This window comes from Manis javanica, chromosome 4 (assembly GCF_040802235.1).
Source record: "Manis javanica isolate MJ-LG chromosome 4, MJ_LKY, whole genome shotgun sequence".
NCBI lineage: Eukaryota > Metazoa > Chordata > Mammalia > Pholidota > Manidae > Manis > Manis javanica.
Window position 1 is genome coordinate 75,523,082 of NC_133159.1, and position 14,888 is coordinate 75,537,969.

Below are 14,888 nucleotides of genomic sequence, written 5' to 3' on the forward strand. Positions count from 1 at the left end.
TGTCTAATGGGTAGATATGGACAATAGACTAAATAATTACATAGTATATTAAATGGAGATGAAATTACTTAGAAAGCGAAAGAGGAAGTGTTTTTCAGAGTTAGATTCCCCAAGAATACATTTTCCAACTCCATCAACAATAACAAAGATTGATATTTATAAAAATACAAAACATTCCACATCTGAAATTCCTTCATATTTCTATTAACTTTGTTGATAAACTAAATATACTATTTCTACAACCAGTAAGTTTAGATCATAAATTCAAGTTGAAAGTATCATGGGAGAGGTGGCAGTTTTTTCTACTGAAGTAAAATGAAAAATATGCCCTTATACATTTTGTTAGAGAGTTGGCAGATCATTGTCACGAAAGCAATAAACACCTACAACAGGGAGGCTGGAAGTTATTTAAAAACAAAATGTGTTTGATTACTTCTAATCCTGTCAGTTGGGCAGGCAAGTAGAAGCCATTCAAAGCAATGAGGTGTTTTGTGTGTATGTGTGTTTTGTAACATACAGACTTTGTATCTTAGTCAACTAGATTGCCTTCAAAAAAGTAAAATGGTCTCATCTTTAAATGGAAATATTTGGAAAAGAAGGTGCTTAGTGAATTCCTTTTTATAGGAGATGGACTCAGGCTACGTTTAGTTTTTTTATTAAAAAAAAATTTTTTTTTTGAAATCACCAAGTGTAGACTTTTAAACCCAACTTTGGCCAGGGTCAGCAGAAAATGACCATTCTAACAAACTCTTTCCCAAGGGCTCCAGTTTGTATTTCCAGCTGTCTACTAGACCTTGCTACCTAGGTGGCCCACAGGGCAAATTTAGCATTTTAAAAACCACACTCAGCACCATCCTGCACTGATCAGTTTTCACCATTGATCTTGTGGTCAAGGCTAGGATGTTCACTAGCCATTGAGTCCTGGCTCTTCATAACATCTAGTCTGCCATCAAGTTCTTCTGCTCAGTATCTGGATAACCCTGAAATTCATGTCCATTAGCTATTTAACAGAGGACCTGATTAAAAGCATTTGCTTTTATCCCTTCTTCTCATACCCAGTCCCATCTTGGTTCAAGCCTTCTTTCTTGTTCTGTCCTTTGGACTATTGATCTGGTTGCCTACCTGTGTCAGGTATAACCCCTTCTAGTGAATCCTAGCTGCTACCAAAGTGGCACCTTCTTAATTCCCAAGTTTAAAATTTGACAGTTACCAAATCATGTCACTCCCTTTTGTAAAAACCCTCATTGATTCCATAGTATGGTACCCATGTCTCTCTCTGATCTGAACCTAAATGGCCTTTCATCTCACCTTCAGCTTTTCCACTGGGTTCACTCTCAAGATGAATACTCAGTCGAAACTTAGCTACACCAAACCCCTAAAAAAGGTACAAAACCTTAATTATATTAATAAATTTAAAGCAAAAGAGCAAAAGTCACCAGATGGCTCATTGGTTCTTCCAGTGAATGTTGGAATATTAACTAGCACTTTATGATGGAGCCCTTCACCATCTCAGCTTTATTCCTCTTCCCTTTCTCCACATCTCTCCCATCAGCCAATACTTGTCAGATTTTCCCTTTTTGTACTATTTAAGTTCCTTTATTCCTGTCCCCCTGTCCTGGTCTTCACTGTAGAGTTAGTGAATTACCACAGTAGATTCCTACCTGGTTCCCTTGCCTTCATTCAGTCTTTTCTCCCTTCTCCTGCCCAGTGTATCTCCCATGCCCCACCAGATGAGTTTTCTAAAACATTGCTTGCATTCTGTTTTAGAATCTGTCATGGTTCTCTTTTGTAAGTCAAGTCAAACCATGTTCTTCATTCTGGAATCTTTAGTCCTCAGTGTCCTCACTACATCACTTATTTATGAAGTCATCTCCCTCTGGTTCTGAAGATCTCTTCTCAGTGGGACCTGCTGCATCACTGCTTCTCTTAAACTCAAGACTTCTCTGCTCTTGCCATTCCCCACCTGGGTTTCTGATCCAGCTCCTGCAGGTTCCTAAAGGCTCAGAGGCTCCTACCCCAGGCTGCCTTCTCCATTCACTGAATTCCAACTTGTTAGGCTTTGTGAGAGGAGCTTTGGATAGGGGGAAGAACATGATGTTTGGTGTCAGTTATGGGATCAAGCTCCTGTTCTCAAAGACATGTGACTTTACAGCTTAGTTTTTTCTCACTGAGCATGATTTAAATGACTTATGGAAAAAAATACTCCATAAACTTTACACATTATGTAGATATACTTCTTATTTCAACTATACTATTATAGTTTTATATATTTTCCTGTTACTTAATCAATTTGTGTGTATTTCCCATTTTCCTAACTTTTATGCATGTTTGAAGGGTAGATTTTAGGTGAATACAAAAATAAAATGAAGTCTCATTTACTGATGATTATTTTTTCTTGTTCTGGCCAGCCTGCACCATAGAAATTCAATAAATTTTCCCCTGTCAAGAGGATCCAGTGAATACAAGTATAAAGTATCAAGCACTATAGTAAAAGTATAGTATTTGATACAAGGAGTGAGAGGGAAACAGGAAGAAAACCGATGACCAGAGAGAAAGACACTGACTGGGGGACTGACTGCCACACACTGATTTCTCTTATGTGTCCACAGACAAGCTCAGGGTTAGCGCCCTTTATGCAATGGCAAGACTTTCCTCACTTTCTTGGGAGTGACACAGCTCTTGCACAGAGCAGGCTTTCACATGTTTATTGAATTTGCTACCCAGGTAATTTTCATACTATTATGCACACACACTATGTTTATACATGTACATGTACACAACAATGGATTTGCCTGTAACTGTTTATTCATGGGTTTTGATTTTTTTTCCTTTTAAGTTTCATTCTCTTGCAGCAGCAGCATGTCTGCCTTGGGTCTGCAGAGCAGCATGACACTCACATTTGCACTGTGTTCGTGCAGTGTCTGATGGGGTGCTTGATCACTTGCTGAAGTCTTAGGTAGTTTCAAGAACTATCCTAATTTTTTAAATTGCTAAAAAAGTCCATAAAAATATTGCGTTATATGTCATATTGACTTTAATCAAATTCTACTTAAAATTAAAAATAGTAAAGAATAATAATCAGTAAATAAGAATTTGTTTTAAGAATTTGGGTGTCTTCTAGCCCCTCTCCCACAAGCAACCTCCTAGGAATAAGTGATACAGTAGTGGAGTGTAGGAATTTATGATTTGGCTTAGTATCCATCTTAGAAGGAACATATAAAATGTAACAAGTCTTATAACACTATGCTTGGACAGTAAAAATAACCATTAGGTGCTTGGAACTCTTACTGTGCCTGGGTCACTGAGTCTTAGTACTCAGTTAAAAAGCAAACTAATCAAACAGTAAATTACGGTTCCTGTTTTGGGGGAAAGTTTTTAATTTATGGTAGGAAAAAGGGAATGACAGTAACCTCAGCAAAGCAATTAGGGGAAATTGGGATTTGCTTTTTATCTTAGAAGCAAAAGGTGCTTTTCTCTAAAGCAAGTCATTGGAGACTGCAGTTGTTTTGTTTCAGAAGTAGATTTAGTAGCATGAAAATGATAGCTTAACCCTGCTCATTTCACCAGTCAGTCTGGTGAGTGCTCGCATTTTAGATAACCCAGCCTGCTGCAGGAAACGACATTTGCATAGAGGATGGGGAAATGTGCCAAACAACAAAATAAAGATTTATGCTTTTGAAATCCCTCTTATTACTGCTTTTATTAAACTGATGTTTCCAAGAGAATGGATTTTTAAATTAAGTTTTAATAGTGTCTCAGCTAATTCCAAATGTATTCTTTCATTTTACTCGGGTTTCACAATGTGATCATATTTGGTTTCACTTCCTTGTTTGTCCACACAAGCCTGTTGCTGGGAAATATTTAAATAGAGTGTTTATGAGAGAATGATATTGTTTTGTAATGGGTGAAAGCCTTTTGGCTTTACTTAGATTTGGTAATCTTTATAGACTTAAGGTTTCTGACACCTAAACCAGTAAATCAGTTGCTTAAGGAAAACTCTTTATAAAAAAGAAAAAAAAAACTTATTTGGCACTGAAGTTAATTAAGTTACCTAGTGGCAAAGTCTTCTGCAGGACTCTTTGATTAGGTGCCAGTCATGAAACAAATGAAACATTGGCCCATAATGAGAATAACTGTAACTTGATTTTAAACAGAGGTCTGATTGCTTGGTAAATGACAGAATGCCTAATGATTTTTCCAAAAGAGGGCCAAGTGTATTCTCTTAAGCTGATGGCTTGCTTGTGTGTTTAACATGGCCACTAGTATATCTTGCACCATTTTCTGTGTATGTTTTAAATGACCATTTTTGTGTGTCATAGCATTGCATGAAATATGTGGCTATTAATTTGAAAAGTGATATTTTTATCCCAAAGTATCTAACTTCACCAAAGTATCCAGGTACCATGTAGTGCAAAAGAAAAACAAAAACCTAACCAAATCCATTTCTCTTTTGAAAACATCGATTAAGACTTTCAGGAAATAGTGACTCTGTGGCATCTTACTACGCTGATGGGCAGGACTGCAGTCGGGTCTCAGGGGGACATGATAACAGGGGTGAATGTAGTAACCACATTGTTTTTTCATGTGAAACCTTCATAAGAGTGTTTATCAATAATACCTTAATTAAAAAATAAATTTAAAAAAAGACTTTCAGGAAAAGTCTGCTCCCTGAAAATCAGATTGTTTTGCCCAGTTGCATCATGTTACTGGTTAATCTGTTTAATGTTCTTAAGCGTAGCTATTTTTCTGAGATTTAAATTTTGAAGTCCATTTATGTTTTATTTTTCAAGATGACCTGATATATATCCTATAGAGAAGTAGGCCCCCTGCTTTCATTCTCAAACACCCTCCAAAGAATTCTTCCTGATCTCTTCAAGTTGATTTCCCTATTGAACACTAATATGTCCTTAAATGTATTTTTTTCCCCATCATTCTCCTGCTCAGATACTATCAGTGATTCTCTGCTGGCTGCATGCTCAAATTTAAATTCCTTTCTGCTCTCATGAAAATAGTTGGGTGTTCTTAAAGTAATATTTTATCCCAAAGCAAAATCATTTCTCAGGTGCCTATTGTACACTAAGTTCTCAGCCTGACATTCAAGATGTTCTTTTAATATTTGACCCTAGTCTACCTTCTACTCTTATCTCTATTATTTCCATCTCAAAAATTCTACTCCCTTCTATATGGATGGAGTCTCTTCACTAACTCCTTAAATTCTCCTTAGCTTCCTCCTACCTTCTTTATTTGTCCCTCCATTTCTCCTATGGAATATTATGTGCCTATTAGTGATCCTCCTTCTTTCTAGCTCTTATCCCTTCACCTCCCACCTTTATGAACCCTGTGCAAATTTCTTGGTCCAACACATAACTCCTATGTGTGGCTCTTACTCCTTTGGCATTATTGCCTTAAGGCTCAGCTATTTAATCCATTTGTTTGAGCTTCCTTGTATTCACGCTTTATTTCACCAAAGCATAAGTTAAGGCCATGTCTGAGCTTCACACCTTTCTGTTCCCTTCAGCATCAGTGACGATGCTTTCACCCAGCCAAGAGAAGCTAGTTCGTGATTGTTGAGCACACTTAGTGTCCAAATGGATGTAAGATAATGACATTCCTATTATGCTCTCTCTTGGAGCCCAGTTTCTGGCCATGATGCAAACTGATGATGCATCAGGACCTCTTCATTTCTACCTCTGTTCAACTAGTAATAACTAAATTGTTGCCTTCCTTGAATGGATAAGACTTCCCACAATAAAACAGTTGGTGTTCTCAAATAGAAATAGAAAAATATTATTTCTTGTGTGTGGTAAGGGGAAAAAGAGGAGGCAGGAAAAAAAACACACAATTAGCTTTCTTGGTGCAATACTCCTGCCCTTCTAGTTGTTGTTAAGAAATCCCCATAGATCCCTGGGCTGTATGCAAAGGAGAAACTTAGGGCACTGACCGAGACTGTGCGTGCTATGCAGCCGAATTTGGCACTGAGCCAAACAGTCCACCGTGATTTAGAAATCATATGTTAAACTGCCAGATGGCAAATGTGGCTTTTGTCTCCTGGGTAGGCATCAAAACTCTAAAACTCCCAGAGAGAACATGGTTTGTACCCTCTGCTAAAAACACCAGTTGAAGCTGCAGAATCCTGCTGAGCTCTGAAGCCTGCAGCCAAGCCAGTGTGCAGAAACCCTGTCACCTTTGGAATGTTGGGTTTTGATTCCTACACATTATTTGTGGGCTCTTTAAGACACCTAGCTACACTCTATCAATTAAGCATGCCCTGAACAGCCTCAAATTACTCTTAACACTATGGCTGAAATAAATCTCTTTTCTCACCTGTTAGGGCTAAAATGGAGTCTTTATCTGCTAAAGGATTCAGGGGCCTTTGCATGTTATGTGGAATTTGGTGATTTGAAGACGACATGGCAATATAGGAAGTTGTGGTCTTGCCCCAAGCAAGGGGGTTCTAATTTAATTCTTTTCTCTGTTCATTTAATCTTTAATAGTTTCTGCCTGCTAAGCCCTGAGGATACAATGATGAGCATGCTACACATAGACCAGACCTCATCGAGCTTATAATTAGTGGAAAAGAATTGAACAATTACGTGAAGGTGTGTGGTGACTACTGTGAAAGAACTGAAAGAGCGTGTTGTGAAGGGTCTGGGTGGAGCAGTCAGGGAAGGCATACCTTAGAAAGAAGTGATGTAAGTCATTGAGGATGTTGGTGGCTTCAATGATCATCCTGTTTGGGCCTTGAAGGTGAACTTGACCTTCTAAGTGTAATTGTTTGGCGCTGTTTCAAATTGCAACTGTTTTGAATAAGAATTTGCCCTCGTGTGAGACTATGCCTGTGCAGTGCCATGCTCTGAGTGGTGTGATGAGAAATTTAGATTGGTTCTTTGCCCCTGGTTTCTGGCACAGAGCTCCTAACATCCTTGGCATTTCTTGACAGGAGCATTCTTTGTTACTTATAATGAGCCCCTTTCAGCCATATCTGGGTTTATGCTAATGAGGTGACTCAGTGGGGGCCCCTAGATTAGCTTCACTGTGGAGCCAACCATGTGATTAGAGGGTTGGGACTTCAGTCTGCCCCCAACCTCTGAGGAGGGGAGAGGCGCTGGAGATTGTCAACCAATAGCCAGTGACGTTACCAACCATGCCTATATAATGAAGCTCCCATAAACACCCCTAAATGTCAGGGTTCAAGGAGCTCTGGTGTATTTGGAGAGGGCATGGGAGCTCCACCCCCACCTCCCTTTGGGCTCCTACCCTCCCACCACCAAACACCTGTCCCTAGGCATCTTTTCCATTTGGCTATTCCTAAGGTGTGTCCTTTACAATAAAACTAATTGTTTGTGAGTGTTTTCCTGAGTTCTATGTGTCATCCTAGTGAGTTGTTGAACTTAAAAGAGGGAGTTGTGGGAATTGCTGAATTTGTAATCAAGTTGGAAAGAAGTGTGGGTCGTCTGGGTACTGGGCCTGGCAACTGTTGTCCAAAGTAGTGGCAGTCTTGCGGGGCTGTAAATGGTCCATTATCAGGCCGTTTGCATGGTTGAGTTGGAGAACAATTTTCTGCTCAGGTTTCTGTCTTCTCACAGTGCATTTCTGTGGGCCACATTATCCTGTAGTTCTACATTTGGGACACATTTCTACCAAGACCCCTGGACCTTTTGGAAAAGTTCCTTTTGACTGTGTCAAAGAAGTTGAATGTCAGGAGGTGTCAGTAACCTTATAACATTTGCTGTTTTGTTTTCTTGGAACCAAAGTGGTGTAAATAAAGCTTACTTCATGAGTTATTTTGTTTCAATTTAAGATAATGTTCTAAGGCCAAAGGTATCTTCTTTTAAAATTGCTTTACCAGCAAAAGATCAGCTTTCTTTCTAAGAGTTCACTTTCACATTTATGTACCACTTTAATGATTCTGAAGTTCTTCCATAATATTTATTTTACCACTAATATCAACTCTTAGGGCCAATATGATTGTCCATATGGTAACCATGGACATGGGGGCCTGGATTGGGTGAGGGATTTGATTAAGCCCATGTAGATGGTGGTGGAGGCAGGCCTGGGACGCATTGCACATTTTCCATACTGAAGCAATGTAAAATCAGCTCCTACCCCTCACTCTCGCTTGCAGGCGGGAATGGAGAAACAAGGCTTTGCTCAGTCAGCTGCACAGCCCCTAGGGTTGGGGAACAAAAAGTATAAAAATAAATAAATAAAAATTGGGTAGTTTTGCATTTACTTCAAGCTGCTCCAAAGCATTTAGGGCAATACATCAGCAGGAGCAGCAATCATTCTGTAGTCTCAGAAGTGATGGCCCTGGCAGTGACTGCTACTGACCAGCACATAGAGTAAAACCATAAAAATGCCCAGTGTTTGGGAGCATAGACACCAGTAATGTGCAGATAGAAACAGAGCTAGAGTTTAAAAAACCCTTTCCCATCACATCTGCAGCCCAAATGGCATCAGAGTCACACGGGGAGAAGAGCTGTGGCTGCAGGCAGCCTTACCTAACCTGCGAGGCTGAGTGAATGCCCACAGGGAGACATGTGGTGAAGCTTCCTTTCTGTCTGTTCCTGCTATTTTCAAGTGAGTGATGTTCACAGTGATCACAGAATACAGTCTGCCCAGCCTGTGGGGTCAAACCCTCGCATCCCTGTCAAGAGCCAGTAAAACATCAAGAGAGTCTGGATAGCACTGGTTTCCATCATTTTCCATTGCTACACCTCTCCCAGGTCTCCCTGAGATGTTCTTTTGTCTTTAAAATAACAAACAAGCAAACAAAAAAATCAGGTGATATGTTTTTAGGAAGAGCTCTCTGGCTGCAATTTGGAAACAGGACTAAGGAGAGCAAGAGAGGAGGTTATTTCAGTCATCCTCCCCAAAGTTGATGCGCTCTGCCTGAGGTAGTGGTAGGAACGCAGAAGGGGGGAAGCTAATTTAAGAAAAGAACTGATTGGTTTGAGGGAAGAGAAGAAGAGAAGATTTCAGGGGAGGTGCCTAAGGTCTTGATGTTGCTATCAACCTTCAACATCATTCAACTATCAATCTTGATGTTGCAGTTGACATTCAGGGCCCAAGAAGAACAGGTTTGATGTGGGTGTGAACAGATAAGGCAGATTCAGTCTGGGACATACTGAGTTTGAGTTGCTTCCACACATCTCAGTGGATAGCCAGGAGGATGTGGGAGAGAATGACTCTGAGGCTTAGGGCTTGGGAGCTGGGCCCACCATGTAGTTTTAGGAGTCATCTACATGGAGGTGGTGAATGATCCATAAGAGTAGAGGCTATCACCCGAGAAGAATGCAGTGAAGCTGAATGGCTGGGGACTGAATCCTGGTAGCTCCGATGCATAGGGATGCATTTGTATTCTGACTCTTCCATGGTTCCCAATTACCTTTTTTACCTTCTATTAAAATCAGTGATTTCATTATATACTTGACCTGATGACCTTCTTTTCTTGTTATGACCCACTTTCATGCTCTTTTTAGCAAGACCAATCTTTTAGTTGTCAACTGATGGCCATTCAGTGCTCTCTTGCTAAGAAAACATACACCATTCATGTTTAAATTAATGCTTCTCCCAGTGCTGTGTCACTGTTTTCTTTTAAAGCCCTGCTCAGTTCTTGCCACTCCAGAGGAGTCTTTTCAGATTAGATGTCCCCTAACACGAGATGTAATTAATCAACTCATAGGACAGTGGAATGCTAGAAGTGGAGGTCTATCCATCACCTGGCTCTCTCTTTCTAACATGCACCTGAGGAAAGTCAGGTCAAGTTAGGTGAGAGGACTTGCTCAACGTTACACTGTCAGATGGGAAGTAGGGAGTAGAAACTAGGTCCCCAGATACCTAGTCAGGGGTCTCACTGTCAGGCCATGCTGCCTCCTGGTCTTGACTCTTCCCTGCTTCTCAGTGATGGTTACTTTCTTTCATTTAAATATCGATCCTCACTCCTCCATTCCCCTCACCCTCCTCTACCATAGCCCTGTGGAGAGGCAGAGCAGCTGTTTCTTTAAATCAGCTCTCATTTGATATGATTGACTACTTTTGTCCACTACCTTTAGCCATGGATGGACATTTCCACTCCACATATCCAGAGATCAAGGAAGTAACAAGGTAATCCTACAAAGTGAGTTTGTAATTTTGAGTCTCGGGGATTGATTGATTGATTGGTATAAGTGCCCAACAAAGTATATCTGCAATCATTAAGGCAAAGGATTGTGATTGCTCACCTTTAACCACCTTCCAGCACACACACGACCTCTCAGCATTGCCACCAGCCTCTCCCCACCCCCACGTTACCCCCACCTGGCTCTCTCTCTCCAGCCCTCCCTCACATACTCTATTTTGCTGTCCTGATGTTTTCTGCCAGACTGATCCCTTAATAAAATAGATTAAAAGGAGAATGAAATATTACCTAAAGTTAGTAGTGATTTTTGTAAACATGTGGGTACTTCAATGGTTATTTTAGAAAAAAAAGACCTCATGTGTGCTTACCTAGATAGTCACCAGAAGATTTTTGATGTGTTAGCTTCATATATGGCTTTTTATTATAAAAGAAGGCTCGTATACCTTTTCTGGACAAATTAATAGGATCATATTTCTCCCACCCAAATCCTTCTTATTCAAGGTAACAAAACTGATAAATATTTAGTATTTATTATAACCTATGAATTATGGAAAAGCAAATTTGCCACAATAAAATTACATTTTTATGTGTTGTTATATTCTCTAGTATATTGGGGCCCAGTGTACACTTAATGTGTGTAATCCATTACACTCACTTTAATGTAGTCGAAACAGTGATTTTAAATAATTATACATTTTTTATGGTAAAACATATGCAATATAAAACTTACAATTTTAGCCATTTTTAAGTGTCTAGTTCTGTGGCATTAAGTATATTCACTTTGTTTTGCAACTATGATTATAGAGTTGAAAACATGGACTTTGCTTGGGCGACATTGGGTGTATTGACTTGTCTGCAGAATGAATCTTGACCAGGAAGACAAGCGTTACAGCAAAAAGTAGAGTTTGCCAGCATTAGACTCAGACTCCAAGAAGGGACTAGCAGTCACCAAAGGGAGGTGGGGGTGGAGAGGGCAGGTGGGGAGGGAGGGAGAGGGGGATTGAGGGGATTATGATTGGCACACATGGTGTGTTGGGGGTCACAGGGAAGACTGGAGCACAGAGGAGGCAAGTAGTGACTCTGTGGCATCCTACTACACTGATGGGCAGTGACTGCAATGGAGTGTGGGGAGGACTTGATAATATGGGTAAATGCAGTAACCACAATGTTTTTCATGTGAAACCTTCATAAGAGTGTGTATCAATAATACCTTAATAAAAAAAGAGTTTGCTTCCCCAGCTTAACTTTTTAACATGTTTTATCACCATGTGTTGTTTTGGTTTTACAACACTTTGTCTTCCCTACAGGCCATGCATTAAATAACTGCAGTAAGTTACATTTATATTCAATAATTTCTAGTAACGGGATTCATATACTCTATTGTAAAATCTGGCATGCAAATCGCTAATTTAGGTGGAGAACCAAACCCTGTAACACCCAGTCTGGTTTCTCATACAGGCTAGTGCTTTGAAGCCAACCTTTAAGGGATTAATTTTAGATAAAGCTACTACTCTGTTAATAAATTGCCATTTTTGAGTGCTTCTTGGTACCCACTGCTGTGCTAGGCAGTTAATTTATAGTTACCTCATTTAATTCTTAAAACAACTCCATTATCCCTGCTTTACAGATGAGAAAACTGATACTTAGACAGTTTTCTAATACTAAGCAGGTGGTAAATGACAAAGTCAGAATTGATCTGATCTAACCATTCTACTACATTGCCTAACAGTCTCAAATATTCCTAAGAGTTTTAGGATAAGACGCAGGCCTAACAAAGTAACTAACATGTTGAAGGTATGTGATACTTCTTTACTAAGTCATTCAGAAAGAAGGTTCTATTTATTTAGGTGATATGTATTAACTTACAATAACTTACGTTAATCACATTTCAATAGGAAGGCCAGGAAGAAGAACCATATAAAAAACCATTTAAGTATAAATTAAACCTCATTTATTCCCCTTGTCATTAAATTAGTGGGTCAATGTTTTCAGTAAGAGATTGTGCCAGCAGGATGCCCCATTGCTCTGGACTTCAACGATGTTGATAACTATTAATCACTTAAGGCAGGCAGGATGGAGGGAGTGTCTGTTGATTCTGTTTCACTAGATGGAACACTAAGTAATGAGTTAGAAAAACTATAGGCATCTGCTTTTTAGATTGTATCTTTTAGTTTTTGTAAACTAAAGGATAGAGTGTAGATTTTTTAAAAGAGAGTTGTTACATTCTGTATAAAGCTCCTTTTTATATAGCTCATTGGAGAGGCAGTGCAGCAGATGGTTGTTAGTCAGAGCTGGGGTGATTCTGGGCTTGCTTTGTGAGCTTGAGCAGGTTTCTTGGTTTCTCTAATTCTCAGCTTTCTCACCTTTAGAGTTGAGATCATATTACCTACCTCACTAAATGGTAGTATGTATGTTCGCATCTACCCCACCACCGCCACCTTTTTACATTCAACAGATAATTATTGAGAATCTGTTATGTGTTAGGTCCTGTCCTGTACAGTGAACTCTTCTAAGAGCTCAAAGTGACAGGGAGAAAGGCACCTGAGCATCTATTGCAATGCAGTTTAACCCTCTCTACATGCTGGAGAAACATGAGGTATGGAGCACCTACTTGTTTTTTTGGGGGGGAGCATGTAGCAGTGTTCATTTTAAACATCTTTGTATGTAATGGTCATTTAATACTGGGTGAACATTAAACCTTTGTATTTTATGGTCAGAAATTAACTTAATCTAAACACTAGGCTGATTTGCAATGCTTGGCATTGATTTTTGCCATTGGGTTAAGAATATGTTAGAGCAGATGTAGCATTCTTTACAATGATCAGTATCAGAAATTACTGATTTTATGAGACTGAAACCATGTAAGGACATGCAGTATTGTCAGCTTGATCATAGCTCACAGGGTTGTAGAATTGCAGTATTGATGGGGCACCTAATATGCAGCAGACAAGAAATGTCCTTGCCTTCCCAGAGCCCATAGTTTTGGGGGAAAATGGACAGGACAAGTGGGCACAGAAAAGCATGATATATACCATCTTTGTTGGAGTGATAACCTGATATTCACTGGTCCTGACATTATTCCTATTGTGTTATACTGTAAACATGTGCAAAAGAAGAACTATGAAATCGTAATTTGATTTTAAGGTCAAATAAGTGATATTAAGGTCACTTAGGATGCTGTGGCATTTATCCAGCAATCCATCACTGATGCAAAATGACTCCCTGTCATTACAGTGCAGCCAGTCATGCTAAATTTGACAGCAGTTCTACATTCAGGTTTGTGAGATGTCATGTTTGGTGGGTAATTCGGCAAGTATGAATTTTTCTTCTTTCTTCCTGAAGGGCGAAGGCTTACCCTCTGCTTCTGAATCTCTAAGATTCCCATCATCTACCAGGAGGTGACGCAAATGCCTGAGGCTCTGTCCCTGTTGCTCTGCTTTGCCACCCTTCCAGACCCATCGTGTGTGCACCCACTGTGTTCATAGATCTTTCAGAGAGCCAGGCCTCCTCCTCTGTGTCCTGGGGTCCTAACTGGGTGGTGAAACCTAATCTGGTATTACTTGTTGATGTCATAATTCTTTACTAAGTATTTTATTGAACTATCACTAAAAGATAGGACTGAGACAGGGGTCCTCCTAGGTGGGCTAATAAGGTGTTATCCTAGGAAGGCTAATGATTTGATGCCATTTCAGATTGTTATTCTTTAAATATTTGTTCACAACATATTTAAGAGGAGAAGCCAAGCGCTGCACAAAAGGGAAGAGGGTAGCCAGAGCCCCTCTCACTGCCGCTTCTCCTGTTCCCAGGATCTGAACTGACCAGAAGAAAAATAGCAGGTTCCTTATCTTTTCTTCCAACCGTAATCTGTGCAATGCTTGAGAAAAGTTCTGGTTATCACTATTTTGTTTAATCTAGTTAAGTTTTCAGAGATGTTTTCAACATCCCATTGATGAATCTGCATAGAAGCTGCTATAATATCTGGGCTCTTAATCTAGCTCTGTAAAGAGACACTAGGATAGACCACAGGGATATACATAAATAAGACACTGCCCCTGCACGCAAAGAACTTGAGGTGACCGTTATTATATATTATAAAGCAGTGTGAGAGAACTATTATTAGTAAGTGTTCCAGGAACACAGATGGAAAGAGCAGTGTATTCAGCCTGTGGTGGTCAGGGTGGCTCATGAAGGTGATCCTGGGGCGGGACAGATGGTGAAATGAAGTGTCCCTCTTTTCAGCACATCTGGTATTCATAATGTGAACTTTTCAAATGAATAAAATAGGCCACTTTACTTTTACGTAACTTGAGGCCTTGAATTTATGGAGTTGCACAAGGCAGGCGAGTAAGGGCGATGCTGCGGTGATTCTTGGGTGATTCTTGCTAAATCCAACCTGCAAAATGAGATCGAGTGATACGTAGAGATTCTTGACTTCTTGCTAAATCTTAAAAGGAAATATTTTATTGAACTATCACTAAAAGACAAATTCACCCAAATGTAAAACCATTCTCAGATTTCAAATTTTTATACTTTGCTTAACTGCAGAAGCATTTGTCAGTCTTCTCTATCTGCACTGACCCCAGGAAATAAGATCATCCAGACTTCTCAATTTTCAAAATAAAAGCCTTGGGGCCTTTTGTTTTTCTGTGAGCAAGCTGATTGTCCCCTATTGTTCCTTCATCCACAGTCACTTGGAGGTTTTCCCTTATAGTCCGGCCCTGGGAACCTCCTGAAAGGAGCTCTTATTTGAGAAAAGGAATTCTCAGGG

General features: G+C 39.8%; 1 protein-coding gene across 3 annotated transcripts in view; it reads left to right on the plus strand.

Moving 5' to 3' along the window:
- Nucleotides 1-14,888, plus strand: part of LRRC8B (leucine rich repeat containing 8 VRAC subunit B) — a 69,718-nt gene that overhangs the window by 19,384 nt on the left and 35,446 nt on the right. Inside the window, exon 1 of one of the 3 annotated variants that reach the window (XM_017654705.3) lies at nt 12,605-13,673. The exons of the other annotated variants lie outside the window; for them this stretch is intronic. The gene's annotated coding sequence lies outside the window, so the exon portion shown is untranslated. Of the gene's footprint in view, nt 1-12,604; nt 13,674-14,888 lie in introns of those variants that run through there. 3 annotated transcript variants of the gene reach the window in all.